The sequence below is a fragment of the Neovison vison genome, chromosome 3, assembly GCF_020171115.1.
Source record: "Neovison vison isolate M4711 chromosome 3, ASM_NN_V1, whole genome shotgun sequence".
NCBI lineage: Eukaryota > Metazoa > Chordata > Mammalia > Carnivora > Mustelidae > Neogale > Neogale vison.
In genome coordinates, this window is record NC_058093.1 from 196,279,410 (window position 1) to 196,296,179 (window position 16,770).

Sequence of the window (16,770 nt, forward strand, 5' to 3'; positions counted from 1 at the left end):
CAGGATTCCGCATGCAGTCCTGGTAAGCCACTAGGCCCAAATCCTAACACTTGGTGGGATTTTCCAGGGGACCAGACCCAGAGCCCATGACTGGAATCCCTATTTTGGGGCACCCATATCATGATTAACAGCACTCTTCCCTTCCCTGAGAAAGCCACCATAGTATAGGGAGCCTCCAGGATCCTTGAGAGGAAAAATCTCCCATGGACCCATGAGACCACACCTGCATTCCGAGGGCATCCTGGACACACAAGCCAGATACAAAAGCCTGTGCTACCACCTTCGAGGGACCTGATTTATAGTTCCTGACGATCAGCCCTCCAGGTCTATGCATAGGGCTTGTGATCACCTCGCCACTAACCTTAACCCAAGTTTGTGTTTGCAGACTTCTCTCCCAAAACCATGGCTCATATATCCTCCAGGATGGGGTCTCTGGAGCCACACCACAGGACTGTGCCTGACATCCCCAAGGAAAATGTGTCCATCACAGTTGCCCAAACCCTCGAGATAAGGAGAAACCTGCAAGGCCCCTGAGCCCACCCCAATATTGGAGGCCGCTCTGGACACAAATGCACAGTCTAAAACACCCCGGTCACCTGAATCCAGGCAGACACCCAAGTCAATGGTCCTGAGTCAGAAGATTGAGCCTGACATGCCCCTATGACCTCATTGTAATAGATTAGGTTTTCAGCTTCTATCCTCAGAGATCTGTTCTGGAGAACCAACGAATGATACAAAATATGGTCCCAGAGCCTCACAACAGAACATCTCCATTCCCCAGATGGAAGCCGTGTCCTTCAACCTGTGTCAAACACTCCAGGTAGATAAATCCTACTCAGCCCGTAACCACCAGCAGATTCTAAGATCTCACTGGTAACAAGCCAGCATTGTGACCCATCTTCATGAGATTCCATGTCAACTCAAGGCCTTGGTACTTCGCCCCAGAGCCACCAGAACGAACCTGCCATGTTCCTCAGCTGCCAAAGTCAGCGGAGGTGTGCTTTCCAGACATCCACTTGTGAGTGCTATGCTACCCAAACTTATCACATGGGGGAACCTGGCATAAACAAAGCAAACTCCCCCTCTCCAGTAGAAGGAAACCTTGGTGTCTGGAGCATCTCACAAGTCCCAGGGTGTGAAATACTCCATGGACTCTTGACTTCGCTCCTCCATTTGTCAGTCATCATAGACACAAACACTAGTGAGAGCAAACATCTGACATCCACCCTTATTCTGGTGCGGGATGTCTTGAATAAATTGCTGCACAATGGAACTGCCTTCTGCTTGGCACTGAATTGAACCGTAGCTTCTGTTTAAAATTCAATCCTAATCCGAATGGTCCACAAGCCCTCTTGATAGGGAAATCTGGAGCCCCAATGCAGCATTCTGCCTTCCCCATCAAAGAGGAAGTGCCTGGTGAGTCTGGCCAGAAACCCCACATGAGGATCAAACCCCTCAGCCCTCTAGTCAATGCCGATTTATAGGCTGCCAGGACCACAAGTGCTCTGTCTTACAGAGCCTGAGCCCCGACCGAGTTTCAGCCACCAGAGAGCGGTCCCCATATCTAGCATTTGGGATGGTCATGGCCCAAGTACGTCATCTCTACACATCTTTGGTATTCAGGCACCTGTCCCCGGACCTTGGCTGGAATCCCTGCCAATGGGGGAACCTGAAGCACAATAGAGAACTCCACTTTACCCATGGCAATAAACCTGGCTGTTGGGATTGGTGTCCAACCCTCAAAGGGGGAGCCAGGTACAAGACCATTGGGACCAAGCCAACTCCTGAGGGCCACCCTGGGCACAAACAGGCATTGCGACTCTCAGCCTGAGCATGCTTTGAAACAAACCCTCTCAATTGCAACACCATGAACCCGCATTGCAGGCCTGGTACGCCTCTAGGCCCAAATCCTAAAACTTGGTGGGATTTTCCAGGTGCCCAGACCCAGAGCCCGTCTCTGGAGTCTCTGTTTTGGGGCAACACTAAGATGGAATACAGCACTCTTCCCTTTCCCGAAAAAGCCACCAAACTATGGGGAACCACCATGATCCAGAGAGAGGAAAAATCTCCCATGGACCCATGAGAATACACCTGTATTCCGAGGCAATCCTGGACACATATCTAGAGAGAGAAGCCTGTGCTACTGCCTTCCATTCACACTAATTACCATTCCAGATGAGGTGCCCTCCAGGTCTATGCACTGGGCCTGCGATAACCACGCCACTCAGCCTAATCCGAATTTGTGTTTTCAGACTTCTCTACCAAATCCTGGCACACATACCCTCCAGGATGGGGTCTCTGAATCCATACCACATTACTGTCCCTGACATCCAAAAGGAAACTGTGCCCGTCACAGTTGCCCAAACATTCTAGATTAGGAGAAACCTGCAAGTCTCCTAAGCCCACCCCAACATTGGTGGATGCTCTGAATGCAAACGTGCAGTCTGAAACACCCAGATCACCTACATCCAGGAAGAGAGCAAAATCAGTTGTGCTGAGTCAGAATAGCAAAACTAACATGCCCCTAGGATGTCCTTGGAAACACTGATTCAGTTTTCAGACATCTGTCTTCAGAGGCCTGTTCTGGAATGCGAACTTATGATACAACATGTGGTCTCTGGGCCACACAACAGAACATCTCTTGTACCCAGAAGGAAACTGTGCCCTTCCATCTGTGACAAAGCCCAGGGTAATAGAAAACTGCACAGCACCTTAGCCACCTGCACATTCTAATATCTCCCTGGTAGCAAAGCAGCAGTATGGCCCATCTGCAAGAGATTCCATGTCAACTCGAGAACTTGGTACTTCGCTCCAGAGACACCAGAACGAACCTGCCATGTTCCTCAGCTGCAATGGTCAATGGAGTTGAGCTTTCCAGGCATCCATGCGGTAGAGCTCTGCTACCTAAAATTTCCACATGGGGGACCCTGGGGCAAATAATCCAGTCTCCACCTGTCCAGTAGAACGAATCCTTGCTGTTTGGAGTAGCTCATAAACCTCAGTGAAAAACCCTCCACAGCCTCTTGACTATTGACCACTCCATTTGTCAGTCATCATAGACACAAACTCCAGTGTGAGCAAATATCTGACATCGGCCCTTACTCAGGTGCTGGATATCTCGAATAAGCCCCTGCACTTAGGAACTGCCTTCCGCTTGGCACTTAATTGAACCATAGCTTGTGTTTTCAATTCCATCCTCATCCGACTGGTCCCCAAGCCTTCTTGATAGGGAATTCTGGAGCCACAACACAGCATTCTGCCTTCCCTCTAGAAAGAAGTGCCTGATGATTCTGGCCAGAAACACCTCATGAGGATCAATTTGCTCGGCGCTCGAGGGAACGCTGATTTATAGGTTGCCCTGGCCACTAGTGCTGTGTCTGGCAGAGCCTGAGCCCCGACCTAGTGTCAGTGCTGGTGTCTGTGCTCAGGGGCCTGTTCTGGAATACCAATTTATGACACATAACATGGTCCCTGAGCTACACGACAGATCATCTCTTGTCCCCAGAAGGAAACTGTGCTTTTCGAACTTTTCAAAACCCTCAGGGTAGGAGAATCCTGCATGGCACCTTAGAAACTAGCACATTCAAAGATCTCCTTGGTAACAAACCAGCATTGTGGTCCATTTGAAAGAAATTTCATGTCAAATCAAGGCCTTGGTACTTCGCCCCAGAGCCACCAGAACGAACCTGCCATGTTCCTTAGCTGCAATGGTCAATGGAGGTGTGCTTTCCAGGCAACCATGCCGTAGAACTCTCCTTCACAAACTTTCCACATTGGGGAACCTAGAGCAAACAAACCAGACTTCACCTGCCCAGTAGAAAGAAACCTTAATGATTGGAGAAGCTCACAGGCTTCAGCGTGAGAACTCCACCATGGCCTTTGACGCCACCCCTCCCTTGGTCATCATAGACACAAACTCCAGTGTGAGCAAATATCTGACATGCACAATTATTCCAGTGCTGGATGTCTCAAATAAACTGCTGCACATTGGAACTGCCTTCCGCTTGGCACTGAATTGAACCGTGGCTTGTGTTTACAATTCCATCCTCACCCAACTGGTCCCCAAGCCCTCTTGATAGGGAAATCTGGAGCCACAACGCAACATTCTGCCTTCCCCATCATATAAAGAAGTGCCTGGTGAGTCTGGCCAGAAACCCCACCTGAGGATAAATCTGCTCGGCCCTAGAGGGAACCCCAATTTATTGGTTGCCCTGGCCACTAGTGCTGTATCTGACAGAGCCTGAGCCCCGACCTAGTGTCAGTCACCATGAGGGAGCGCCACATCTAGCATATGGGATTGCCATGGCCCAAGAACCTCATCTCTACCCATTCTTGGTATTCAGGCACCTGTCCCCAGACTTTTGCTGGAATCCCTGCCAATGGGGGAACCTGAAGCACAATAGATAACTCCTCCTTCCCCATGGCATGAATCCTGGTTCTTGAGATGGGTGTCCAAACCTCAAAGTGGGAGCCAGCTGCATGGCCAAGGAGATCACACCCAATCATGAGGGCCGCCCTGAGCACAAGCAGGCATTGTGACCCCCAGCTTGAGCATGTTTTCAAAGAAACGCTCTCAGTTGCACCTCCAGGATCCCGCATTGCAGGCCTGGTATGCCCCTAGGCCCAAATCCTAACCCTTTGTGGGATTTTCCATGTGCCCATACCCAGAGCCCGTCACTGGAATCCCTGTTTTGGGGCACCCCTAAGATGGAAAACATCATTCTCCTCTTAATGAGAAAGCCACCAAATTATTGGGAGCCCCCAGGAACCTTGAGAGGAAAAATCTCCCATGGACCCATGAGTCCACACCTGCATTCCGAGACCATCGTGGATACACAATCCAGATACAAGAGCCTGTGCTACTGCCTTCGAGTCATCTGATTTGCAGTTCCTGACGTGCTGCACTCCAGGTCTATTCTTTGGGCCTGTGAACACCTCGGAACTAACCCTATCCCAAGTTTGTGTTTGGAGATTTTTTCCTAAAACCATGGCTCACATGCCCTCCAGGTTGGGGCCCCTGGAGTCACACCACAGGACTGTGCCTACAATCCCCAGGGAAACTGGGCCCATCACAGTTGCCCAAACCCTCCTGATTAAGAAAAACCTGCAAAGGCTCCTGAGCCCACCCCAATTAGGAGGCCACTCTGGACTCAAATGCGCAATCTGAAACACCCTGTTCACCTCCATCCAGGCAGACACCCAAGTCAATGATTCTGAGTCAGATGATTGAAACTGACATGGCCCTAGGACCTCACTGGAAGCCTAGATTAGCTTTTCAGGCATCTGTCCTCAGAAAGGACAAAAAAACCCCTAAAACCTCAAAACCTAAGCTTAGCTTGTGTTCTCGGACTTCCGTCCTCACACTCCTGGCTCAAAATCCCTCCAGTTTGGGAATTCTGTAGGCACAATGCAGCACTCTGCCTGCCCTCCAGAAGAAATACGTTGCCCTATGGGGCTACTCAGAAACCCCAAATGAGGATCAACCTGCATGCCACTCGACTTTACCGCAATTATACAGTCTAGCCTGGGCAGCAATGCCCAGTCTGACACAGACTGAGCCCGGACCTCGTGACCGACACCCAGACAGCTGGCTGCACACTGAGCACATCAGACACACCATGGCCTTAGGTCATCATCTCTTCCCAACCTTGGTGTTCAGGCTTCAGAACCTAGACCTTATCTCCACTAACTGCCAAGCAGTGTACGTGATACAGAAATCAGTACTCCTCCTTCCCCATGACCAGAAACCTTGTGATTGGCATATTGTCCAAGGTTCAGTGTAGGAGAAACCAGCGTGGCCCATGAGGACCCACCCATGCTTGACGACCTTGATGGGCACAAACACACTTTGGGACGCTCAGCATGAGCCCTGTCCTCAAGTAAAGCTTCTCACGGGCTGGACTAAGAGCCCGCAAATGGGGCTTGCCATGCCCCTAGTCCCTCAATCTTAACCAGAGCTCGAGAAGTCTGGTCACCCCTACTCAGATCTATTCTCTGGAATCCCTCTTTGGTGGGACACATGAGGTAAAAAAAAAAAAAAAAAAAATAGAAGAAGGACTCCTACCATCCAAAGAATGACCACAAACACTTGGAATCAGGCCCAATCCTCAGAGAGAAAAACTCGTCCATGGCTGATGAGGCCAGCTGGTCATTCCCTGGCCACCATTGACACAAAATCCAGAGACAAAAGCCTGAAAAAGCACCTCACACTTGCCCTTTTTTCATAGCCCGAAAAATTCTCCTCACACTCTCTAGATCGGGCCTGCCATACCTATGTCCCCATACTTAAGCCGAGTTTGTGTTTTCAGACTTCTGCAACCATTGTCTGGCCCACACACCCTCAAGGCTGGGGTCCCTGGAGCCACACTTCAGGACTCTGCCTGTGCTTTCCAAGGGCATTCTGCTCATTACTTTCGACACAACCCTACAGATTAGGAGTAACCTCCAATGTTCCCGAGGACATCCCAATAGTGTAGGACATCCAGGTCAAACAAGGGTGATATGACACAAGCTGAGGGACTACCTCCACTCAGACCACTCAGACAGATATTCCCAGAGAAGAAGATTGAACCAGACAAGCACCTAAGCCCTAATCAGATCCATTGCTTTTGTTTCCAGGCATCTCTACTCAGAGACCTGGATTCCAATACCAGCATAAGGTCATTTCTGGAGGTACCAATCAGAACAAATCTCGTCTCCACATGGGAATCTTGCTCTATGGAGCTGTGTCAAAACCTCCAGATAGGGGGCGCCTGGGTGTCTAAGTGTGTTAAAGCCTCAGCCTTCGGCTCAGGTCATGATCCCAGGATCCTGGGATCGAGTCCCGCATCGGGCTCTCTGCTCAGCAGGGAGCCTGCTTCCTCCTCTCTCTCTGCCTGCCTCTCTGCCTACTTGTGACCTCCACCTGTCAAATAAATAAATAAAATCTTAAAAAAAAAAAAAAAACCCTCCAGACAGGAGTAAACTAACTGGACAGAAATGGACAGAAACTCCAACCTGAGCCAAAGTCTGATCCTCGCCCTGACTTCATATCCACGAGATCTCGATTCAGCTCAGCAGAGTGTGTCTGCTATGCCCCCGCTCTGAAACCAGGCATCTCCCCTCAGTGGCCTGGTTTCCAATACCAGCTTATGGGGTTTCCTGAGGCAACATCAGAACAAATCTCATCTCCACATGGGAAACTTGCTCTTTGGAGCTGTGTCAATACCTCCAGTTAGGAGAATCCTTCAGGGCACTGCAGCCACCGCCCCATTCCATGGTCTCCATGGACACAAACCCACATTAGGACTGATCCTCAGGAGAGTCCATTTCAACTCAGCCCCTCGGTTGCTCCTCCAGAGCCAGCAGACCGAAACTGCCTTGTTGCTAGGAGACAATAGGAATGCGAGTTGTGTGCCCAGGCATCCATCAATAGAACCCTGCTCTTGAGAAGTTCCTTATGGTACATTCTGGATCCATCCAACAGGTTTTGACTGTCCCACAGAAGGAATCCTTGCGGTTTGGAGCATCAGACAATCCCACCGTGGTAAATCTAACATTGACTCGTGATGTTCCCCTCACTTTCACTAAGGGGCCATCATGGACAGAAACTCCAACCTGAGCCAAAGTCTGATCCTGCCCTGACTTCAGATGCATGAGATCTCGATTCAGCTCTGCAGAATGTGTCTGCCGTGCCCTACTCAGAAACCTAAGCCTAGCTTGTGTTCTCAGACTTCTGTCCTCACACTCCTGGCCCACAAGCCTTCCAGTTTGGCATTCCAGAGACACAATGCAGCACTCTGCCTGCCCTCCAGAAGAAAAATGTCCAATGGGGCTACCCAGAAGCCACAAATGAGGGTCAACCTGCGCAACACTGGACTATACCCCAATTATACAGTCTAGTCTGGGTACTAATGCCCTGTATGACACAGCCTGAGCCTGGAATTCACAACCTACACCCAGACAGCTGGCCACACACTGTGCACATCGGACCTGCCATGGCCTTATGTCGTCATTTCTTCCCAAACTCGGTTCCCAGGCATCAGAACCTAGACCTTATCTCCAATCACTGCCCAGAGTTGAATGTGATGCAGAAATCAGAACTCCTCCTTCCCCATGGCCAGAAACCTTGTGGTTGGCATGCTGTCCAACGTTCAGTGTAGGAGAAAACAGCATGGCCCATGAGCACCCGCCCATGCTTGAGGGCTGCCATGGGCACAAACACACATTTTGACCCTAACACACATCAGCCCTAACCTCAATTAAAGCCTCTCAGTGACTGGACCAAGAGCTCGTATATGTGGCTTGCCATGCCCCTAGTCCCCCTATTTTAACCAGAGCTCAAAATGTCTAGTCACCCCTACTCAGGGCTCTGCTCTGGAATCCCTCTTTGGTGGGACACCTGAGGTAAAAAAAACACAGAAAGGACTCATCCCATCCTCAGACTGAGCCCAAACACTTGGGATCAGCCCAAATTCCCAGAAAGAAAGACTCACCCATGGCCCATGAGGCCAGCCTGACATTCCATAACTGCCATTGACACAAAATCCAGAGACAAAAGCCTGAGCAAGCGCCTCACACTCGCCCTTTGTTCATAGCCCAAACAATTCTCCTCTCGGGCTGTAGATCAGGCCTGTCATACATAGTCCCCAAACCTAAGGTGAGGTTGTGTTTTCCAACTTCTGACCCAACCATCTTGGCTGACACACCCTCCAGGCTGGTGCGCCTGGAGCCACACCTCAGGACTGTGCCTGCCCTCTTCAGGGGAATTCTGCTTATTCCATTAGCCACAACTCCACAGATGAGCAGAAACCTAAAATGTCCCCGAAGCCATCCCAATAGTGTAGCCCGCCCACGACAAACAGGGATGATCTGTCAGAAGCTGGGCAACTACACACATTCAGACATGTAGACAGATATCCCCAGAGAAGAAGATTGAACTGGACAGACACCTATGCCCTAATCAGATCCATTGCTTTGGTTTCCAGGCATCTCTCCTTAGAGGCCTGGTTTCCAATACCAGCATATAGGTCCTTCCAGAGGTACCAATCAAAACAAATCTCGTCTCCACATGGGAAACTTGCTCTTTTATCTGTGTCAAAACCTCCAGTTAAGAGAGATCTTCAGATCCCTAGTGCCACTGTCCCATTCCAAGTTCTCCATGGACACAAACCCACATTATGACCCATCCTCAGAAGAGTCCATTTCAACATAGCCTCCTCGGTTGTTCCCCCAGAGCCAGCAGATCGAACCTGCCTTGTTGTAAGGAGACAATAGGAGTGTGAGGTGGTATCTCCAAGCATCCATCCTTAAAACCCTGCTCTGGCGTCATTCCATATGGGACGTCCTGGAGCCATCTGACAAGTCTAGACTGTCCCACAGAAGGAATACTTGCCGATTGGATCATCTCACAACTCCTATTGTGGGAAAACCTCCATGGCCCCATGATGTCCCCCACCTTCATGAAGGGGCCATCCTGAATAGAAAATTTACCCTGAGCCAAAGTTTGATCCTCGCCCTGACTTCAGATGCATGAGATCTCAATTAGCTCTGTACAGTGTGTCTGCCATGCCCTCGCCCAAAAACCTAAGCCTACCTTGTGTTCTCAGACTTCCTTCCTCACACTTCTGGCCCACAAGCCCTCCAGTTTGGGAATTCCGGAGCACAAGCAGCACTATGCCTGCCCTCCAAAAGAGAAACGTTACCCTATGGGGCTACTCAGAAACGCCAAATGAGGATCAAGCTGCATGCCACTCGACTGTACTCTGATTATACAGTCTACCCTGGGCACTAATGCTTTGTCTGAAACAGCCTGAGCCTGGACCTCCTGACTGGCAGCCAGACAGCTGGGGCCACACCTCAGAACAGTGCCTGCCCTCTCCAAGAGAATTCTTCCCATTTCATTTGCCACAACCCTACAGATTAGGATAAACCTCCAAAGTCCCTGAGACTACCCAAATTGTGTTGGCCTTCTGGGACAAACAGGGGTGATCTGACACAAGTTGAGCAATGACCTCCACTCTGAACCGAAGACAGATCTTCTCAAAGGAGAATATTGAAGCAGACAGGACCCTAGGCCCTATTTGGATCCACTGGTTTTTATTACAGGCATCACTCCTCAGATGCATGGTTTCCAATACCAGTTTATGGGAGTTCCTGCAGCACCAGTCAGAACAAATCTAGTCTCCAGATGGAAAACTTGCTCTTTGGAGCTGTCTCAAAACCTCAGGTTAGGAGAATCCTTCAGGGCACTGGAGCCACTGCCCTATTCCAAGGTCTCCATGGACACAAACCCACATTATGACCGATCTACAGGAGAGTCCCTTTCAATTCAGTCCCCTCGGTTGTTCCCCCAAAGCCAGCAGATTGAACCTGCCTTTTCGCTTGGAGACAATTGGAATGCGAGTTGGGCTGTCCAAGCATCCATCGTTAGAACCCTGCTCTTGAGGAGTTCCTTATGGGACTTCCTGGATCCATCCAACAGGTCTCCACTGTCCCAAGAAGGAAACCATGTGGTGTGGAGCATCAGACAATCCCACCGTGGGAAACCTGCATGGGCTCGTGATGCACGCCCCCACATTCATGTAGGGAACATCGTGGACAGAAACTCCAACCTAAGCCAACTTCTTATCCTCACCCTGACTTCAGATAGACGAGATCTCAATTCAGTTCTGCAGGGTGTGCCTACAGTGCCCTTGCTCTGAAACCAAGCCTAACTTGTGTTCTCAGAATTCTTTCCTCAAACTCCTGGCCCACAAGCCCTCAAGTTGGGAATTCTGGAGCCACCATGCAGCACTCTGCCTTCCCTCCAGAAGAAAAACTTTTCCATATGGGGCTAAGCATAAATGCCAAATGAGGATCAACATGCACGCCAATCATCTGTACCTCAATTATACAGTCTAGCCTGGGTACTAATGCCCAATCTGACACAGCATGTGCCCGGATCTCCCGACCCACACCCAGACAGCTGGCCGCACACCAAACACATCGAACACGCCATGGTCTTATGCCGTCATCTCTTCCCAACTTCGGTTTTCAGGCTTCAGAACCTAGACCTTATCTCCACTGACTTCCCAGGTGTGAACGTAATGCAGAAATCAGATCTTTTCCTTCCCCATGGCCAGAAATTTTGCGGTTGGCATATTGTCCAACTTCAGTGTAGGAGAAACCAGCATGGCCCATGAGGCCCCGGTCATGCTTGATGATCGGGATGGGCACAAACACACATAGGGCTCAGCGTGAGCCCTATCCTCAAGTATAGATTCTCAGTGACTCGACCAAGAGCTCGCATATGGGGCTTGCCAAGCCTCTAGACCCCCAATCTTAACCAGAGGTTAAGATGTCTAGTCACCCTTACTCAGGGACTGCTCTGGAATCCCTCTGTGGTGGGACAACTGTGTTAAAAAAATACAGAAAGACTCCTCCCATTCACAGAATGTTCCAAACACTTGGTGTCAGGCCAAATATACAGACAGAAAGACTTGTACATGGCCCATGAGGCCGCCTCAACTTTCCACAGCCACCGTTGACACATAATCCAGAGACAAAAGCCTGAGCAAGTGCCTCACACTCACCCTTGTTTATAGCCCGAAAAATTCTCCTCATTGTCTGCATATGGGGTCTGTCATACATGCGTCCCCATCTAAGCCGAATTTGTCTTTTCAGACTTCTGTCCCCACAGTCCCGTTCCACACACCTTCCAGGCTGGGGCACCTGGAGCCACACCTCAGGACTGTGCCTGCCCTCTCCAGGGGAATTCTGCCCATTCCATTGGCCACAACACTATAGATTAGGAGAAACCTAAAAATTCCCCAAGGCCATCCCAATAGTGTAGGCCGCCCAGGACAAACAGGGGTAATCTCTCAAAAGCTGAGCATGACCTCCACTCAGACCCGTAGACAGATATCCCCAGAGAAGAAGATTGAACCGGACAGGCACCTAGGCCCTAATTGGATCCATTGTTTTTGCTTCCAGGCATCTCTCCTCAGAGTCCTGCTTTCCAATACCAGCATGTGGGGGTTTCCAGAGGTACCAATCAGAACAAATCTCGTCTCCACATGGGAAACTTGCTCTTTGGAGCTGTCTCGAAGCCTCGATTAGGAGAAAACTTCAGGTCCCTGGAGCCACCGGCCCATTCCAAGGTCTCCATTGACACAAAACAACATTATGACCACTCCTCAAAAGAGTCCATTTTAACTCAGCCCCCTCGGTTGCTCCCCAGAGCCATCAGATCGAACCTGCCTTGTCACTAGGAGACAATTAAAGTGAGAGTTGGGATGCCCAGGCATCCATTGTTAGAACCCTGCTCTGAAGAAGTTCCTTATGTGGTGTCCTTGATCCTTTTGACAGGTCTCAACTGTTTCACAGAAGGAATCCTTGTGGTTTGGAGCATCACACACTTGCACAGTGGGCAAAACTCCATGGCCTTGTGATGCCCCCAATTTCATGTACGGGACATCATGGACAGAAACTCCAACCTGAGGCAATGTCTGATCCTCGCCCTGACTTCAGATGCATGAGATCTCAATTCAGCTCTGCAGAGTGTGCTTGCCGTGCCCTTGCCCCGAAACCTAAGCCTAACTTGTGTTTTCCGACTTACGTCCTCACACTCCTGGCTCAAAATCCCTCCAGTTTGGGAATTCTGGAGTCACAGTGCAGCACTCTGCCTGCCCTCCAGAAGAAATACGTTGCCCTATGGGGCTACTCAGAAACCCCAAATGAGGATCAACCTGCATGCCGCTCGACTTTACCGCAATTATATAGTCTAGCCTGGGCAGCAATGCCCAGTCTGACACAGACTGAGCCCGGACCTCGTGACCGACACCCAGACAGCTGGCTGCACACTGAGCACATCAGACACACCACGGCCTTAGGTCATCATCTCTTCCCAACCTTGGTGTTCAGGCTTCAGAACCTAGACCTTATCTCCACTAACTGCCAAGCAGTGTACGTGATACAGAAATCAGTACTCCTCCTTCCCCATGACCAGAAACCTTGTGATTGGCATGTTGTCCAAGGTTCAGTGTAGGAGAAACCAGCGTGGCCCATGAGGACCCACCCATGCTTGACGGCCGTGATGGGGACAAACACACATTGAGACCCTCAGCATGGGCACTGTCCTCAGGTAAAGCCTCTCAGGGGCTGGACCAAAAGCCCTCATATGGGGCTTGCCATGCCCCTAGTCACCCAATCTTAACCAGAGCTCGAGAAGTCTGGTCAACCCTACTCAGAACTCTTCTCTGAAATGCCTCTTTGGTGGGATAAATGAGGTTAAAAAAAATAGAAAAAGGACTCCTACCATCCAAAGAATGACCCCAAACACTTGGAATTGGGCCAAATCCCTAGAAAGAAAAACTCGTCCATGGCCGATGAGGCCAGCCTGACATGCCACAGCCACCATTGACGGAAAATCGGGAGACAAATGCGTGATAAAACGCCTCACACTCGCTTGTTGATCATAACCCAAAAAATTCCCCTCAGTCTGTAGATCGAGCCTACCACACCTATGTCCCCATACCTAAGCCGAGTTTGTGTTTTCAGACTTCTGTACCCACAGTCCTGGCCCACACATCCTCTAGCATGGGTCCCCTGGAGCCACACCTCAAGCCTTTACCTGCCCTCTCCTAGTGAATTCTGCTCATTCCTTTGGACACAAGCACACAGATTAGGATAAATCTCCAAGGAACCCGAGGCCATCCCAATAGTGTCAGCCGCCCAGGACAAACAGGGGTGATCTGTCACAAGCTGCACAACTATCCCCACTCAGAACTGTAGACAGATATCCCCAGAGAAGAAGATTGAAACGGACAGGCACCTAGGCCCTAATCGGATTCATTGCTTTTGATTCCAGGCATCTCTCCTGGAGATATAGGCTTGGTTTCCAATACCAGCATACCACTGCCCCATTCCAAGGTCTCCATGGACACAAACCCACATTATGACCCATCCTCAAGAGAGTCCATTTCAACTCAGGCCCCTTGGTTGCTCCCCCAGAGCCAGCGATCGAACCTGCCTTATGGCAAGTAGATAATTGGAATGCGAGGCAGGCTGCTCAGGATTCCATCCTTAGAACCCTGCTCTGGCGTCATTCCGTAATGGACATCCTGGAGCCATCCAACAGGTCTCGACTCTCTGGTAGAAGGAATCCTTGGGGATTGGAGCATCTCACTACTCCCATCTTGGGAAAACCACCTTGGCCTCATAATGTGCCCGCCCCTTCATGAACGGGGAAATGGACAGAAACTCCACCCTAAGCCAAAGTCTGATCCTCACCCTGACTTCATATCCACGAGATCTCAATTCAGCTCAGCAGAGTGTGCCTGCTGTGCCCTCGCTCTGAAACCTATGTCTAGCTTTTTTTTCCTCAGACTTCCTTCCTCACACTCCTGGGCCACAAGCCCTCCAGTTTGGGAATTCTGGAGCCACAATGCAGCAATCTTCCTGACCTCCAGAAGAAAAACTTTTCCCTATGGGACTACCCAGAAACCCCAAATGAGTATCAACCTCCACCCCACTCAACTGTACCCCAATTGTACAGTGTACCCTGTGCAATCATGCGCTGTCTGACACAGCCTGAATCCAGACCTCCCGACCGACACCGGACAGCTGGGTCCACACCTCAGGACTGTGCCAGCCCTATCCAAGGGAATTCTGCCCATTCCATTGCCCACAGCCCTACAGATTACGAGAAACCTCCAAAGACCCTGAGAACATGCCAATAGTACAGGCCTCCCGAGAGAAACAGTGGCGATTAGATGCAAGCTGAGAAACAACCTCCACTCAGAACCATAAACAGATGTTCCCAGAGAAGAAGATTGAAGTGGACAGGCCCCTAGGCCCTAACTGGATCCATTGCTTTGGTACCCAGGCATTTCTCCTCAGAGGCCTGGTTTCCAATACCAGCTTTTGGGGTTTCCTGAGGCAACAATCAGAACAAATCTCGTCTCCACATGGGAAACTTGCTCTTTGGATCTGTGTCAATACCTCCGGTTAGGAGAATCCTTCAGGGCACTGATGCCACTGTCCCATTCCAAGTTCTCCATGGACACAAACCCACATTATGACCCAATCTTGGGAGACTCCATTTCAACTCATCCCCGTACTTTGCTCCCCCAGAGCCAGCAGAGCGAACCTGCATTATTGCTACGAGATTAGAATATGAGTTGGGCTGCCCAGGCATCCATTGTTAGAACCGTGCTCTGGAGAAAGTTTTTATGAGACGTCCGTGATCCATCCGACAGGTCTTGACTGTCCTTCAGAAGGAATCCTTGTGGTTTGCAGCATCACACAATCCCACCATGGGAAAAATTCCATGGCCTTGTGATGCCCCCACCTTCATGTAGGGATCATCATGGACAGATACTCCAAACTGATGCAATGTCTGACCCTCGCCCTGACTTCAGATGCATGAGGTCTCTATTCAGCTCAACAGAGTGTGCCTGCCATGCCCTCACCCCAAAACCTAAGCCTAGGTTGTGTTCTCAGACTTTGAACTCACACTCATGGCTCACTAGTCCTCCAGTTTGGGAATTCTGGAGACACAATGCAGCTCTCTGCCTGCCCTCCAGAAGAAAAATGTTGACCTATGGGGCTACCCAGAAACCCCAAATGAGGATCAACAGGCACACCTCTAGACTGTACCCCAATTAAAAAGTCCAGCCTGGGCAGTAATTCCCTGTCTTACACAGCCTGAGCCCAGACCTCGTGACCAACAACCAGACATCTGGCCGCAGACTGAGGGATGGATACAAACATACATTGGTACCCTCAGCGTGAGCCCTGTCCTCAAGTAAAGCCTCTCAGGGGCTGGACCAGAAGCCCGCATATGGCGCTTGCCATGCCCCTAGTCCACCAAACTTAGCCAGAGCTCGAGAATCTAGTGAAACCTATTCAGACCTCTTTTCTGGAATCCCTCTTTGGTGGAACATATGAGGTAAAAAACAAAAATAGAGAAAGAACTCCTACCATCCAAAGAATCAAAACACTTGGAATTGGGCCAAATCCACAGAGAGAAAAACTCGTCCATGGCCGATGGGGCCAGCCCGACATTCCACGGCCAGCGTTGACACAAAATCTGGAGATAAAAGCCTGAAAAAGTGCCTCACAATCGCCCTTTGTTCATTGCCCAAAAAATTCTCCTCACGGAATGTAGATCAGGCCTGTCATACCTATGTCCCCAAACCTAAGCTGAATTTGGGTTTTTAGACTTCTGTCTCCATTGTCCTGGCCCACACACCCTCAAGGGTGGGGCCCCCAGAGCCACACCTCAGGACTGTGCCTGCCCTCTCCAAGGGAATTCTGCTCATTCCTTTGGACACAACTCCACAGATAAGGAGAAACCTACAATGTTCCCAAGGACATCCCAATAGTGTAGGACATCCAGGACAAACAAGGGCGATCTGACACAAGCTGAGCCACTACCTCCACTCAGACCCATAGACAGATATGCCCAGAGAAGAAGATTGAACCGGACAAGCACCTAGGCCTCAATATGACCCATTGCTTTTGTTTCCAGGCATCTCTCCTCAGAGGCCTGGATTCCAATACCAGCATATGGGGTTTTCCAGAGGTACCAATCAGAACAAATCTCGTCTCCACATGGGAATCGTGCTCTATGGAGCTGTGTCAAAACCTCCAGTTCGGAGGTTTTGGTCACCTGAGGTGACTTTAGGTCCCCGGAGCCACCGCCCCATTCCAATGTCTCCATGGACACAATCCCACATTATGACCCATCCTTAGGAAATTCCATTTCAACTAAACCCCCTCGGTTGCTCCCCCAGAGCCAGCAGATCG